Genomic DNA, 2,500 nt, shown 5'->3' on the forward strand with positions numbered 1-2,500 from the left:
GCTCTGGGACTCTGGGGCTCTGGGACTCTGGGACTCTGGGGCTCTGGGGCTCTGGGTCCCTGGGTCCCTGGGCTCTGGGGCTCTGGGTCCCTGGGACTCTGGGGCTCTGGGGCTCTGGGTCCCTGGGGCTCTGGGTCTCTGGGTCCCTGGGACTCTGGGGCTCTGGGTCCCTGGGGCTCTGGGACTCTGGGGCTCTGGGTCTCTGGGTCTCTGGGGCTCTGGGTCTCTGGGTCCCTGGGACTCTGGGTCCCTGGGTCCCTGGGGCTCTGGGGCTCTGGGGCTCTGGGTCCCTGGGTCCCTGGGGCTCTGGGGCTCTGGGTCCCTGGGACTCTGGGGCTCTGGGGCTCTGGGTCCCTGGGGCTCTGGGGCTCTGGGTCCCTGGGACTCTGGGGCTCTGGGGCTCTGGGTCCCTGGGTCCCTGGGGCTCTGGGGCTCTGGGTCCCTGGGACTCTGGGTCTCTGGGTCCCTGGGGCTCTGGGGCTCTGGGACTCTGGGGCTCTGGGGCTCTGGGTCCCTGGGGCTCTGGGGCTCTGGGTCCCTGGGACTCTGGGGCTCTGGGGCTCTGGGTCTCTGGGTCCCTGGGACTCTGGGGCTCTGGGACTCTGGGGCTCTGGGGCTCTGGGTCCCTGGGTCCCTGGGGCTCTGGGGCTCTGGGTCCCTGGGACTCTGGGGCTCTGGGTCCCTGGGGCTCTGGGTCTCTGGGTCTCTGGGTCCCTGGGACTCTGGGGCTCTGGTTCCCTGGGGCTCTGGGTCTCTGGGGCTCTGGGGCTCTGGGGCTCTGGGTCTCTGGGTCCCTGGGGCTCTGGGACTCTGGGTCCCTGGGACTCTGGGGCTCTGGGGCTCTGGGACTCTGGGGCACTGGGGCTCTGGGACTCTGGGGCTCTGGGGCTCTGGGGCTCTGGGTCTCTGGGTCCCTGGGGCTCTGGGACTCTGGGGCTCTGGGGCTCTGGGTCTCTGGGTCTCTGGGTCCCTGGGGCTCTTGGGCTCTGGGGCTCTGGGACTCTGGGGCTCTGGGTCCCTGGGTCTCTGGGGCTCTGGGGCTCTGGGACTCTGGGACTCTGGGACTCTGGGACTCTGGGGCTCTGGGGCTCTGGGGCTCTGGGTCCCTGGGGCTCTGGGTCTCTGGGTCCCTGGGGCTCTGGGTCTCTGGGTCCCTGGGGCTCTGGGTCCCTGGGACTCTGGGGCTCTGGGGCTCTGGTGCTCTGGGACTCTGGGGCTCTGGGTCCCTGGGGCTCTGGGTCTCTGGGTCTCTGGGTCCCTGGGACTCTGGGTCCCTGGGGCTCTGGGTCTCTTGGTCCCTGGGACTCTGGGTCCCTGGGACTCTGGGTCCCTGGGACTCTGGGACTCTGGGTCCCTGGGACTCTGGGGCTCTTGGGCTCTGGGGCTCTGGGGCTCTGGGTCTCTGGGTCCCTGGGGCTCTGGGACTCTGGGACTCTGGGACTCTGGGACTCTGCAGAGATCCAGAGGCTTATGGGAGTCTTAGCACCAGTGGTAGGCTCCGGGGCAAGCCTTATCACAGCCCAGCTCCCTTCTGGGAGCCTGGGGCTCTGGGTAAGATATAATTTGCAATTGTGATCCCAATTGCAATATATTTGACACAAGTCAAATATATGTGAATTGGGATCCCAATTGCAATATATTTGACTTGTGTCAAATATATGTGAATTGGGATCCCATTTGCAATATATTTGACTTGTGTCAAATATATGTGAATCGGGATCCCAATTGCAATATATTTGACTTGTGTCAAATATATGTGAATTGGGATCCCAATTGCAATATATTTGACTTGTGTCAAATATATGTGAATCGGGATCCCAATTGCAATATATTTGACACAAGTCAAATATATGTGAATTGGGATCCCAATTGCAATATATTTGACTTGTGTCAAATATATGTGAATTGGGATCCCATTTGCAATATATTTGACTTGTGTCAAATATATGTGAATCGGGATCCCAATTGCAATATATTTGACTTGTGTCAAATATATGTGAATTGGGATCCCAATTGCAATATATTTGACTTGTGTCAAATATATGTGAATTGGGATCCCAATTGTAATATATTTGACTTGTGTCAAATATATGTGAATTGGGATCCCAATTGCAATATATTTGACTTGTGTCAAATATATGTGAATTGGGATCCCAATTGTAATATATTTGACTTGTGTCAAATATATGTGAATTGGGATCCCATTTGCAATATATTTGACTTGTGTCAAATATATGTGAATTGGGATCCCAATTGCAATATATTTGACTTGTGTCAAATATATTGGAAGTGGGATGGTTGTCCAATTGCTGTCAAATATATTGGAAGTGGGATGGTTGTCCAATTGCAATATATTCTGATGGTGTCAAATATATTGGAAGTGGGATGGTTGTCCAGTTGCTGTCTAATATATTGGAAGTGGGATGGTTGTCCAATTGCAATATATTCTGATGGTGTCAAATATATTGGAAGTGGGATGGTTGTCCAGTTGCTGTCTAAT

This window comes from Hoplias malabaricus, chromosome 16, assembly GCF_029633855.1.
Source record: "Hoplias malabaricus isolate fHopMal1 chromosome 16, fHopMal1.hap1, whole genome shotgun sequence".
NCBI lineage: Eukaryota > Metazoa > Chordata > Actinopteri > Characiformes > Erythrinidae > Hoplias > Hoplias malabaricus.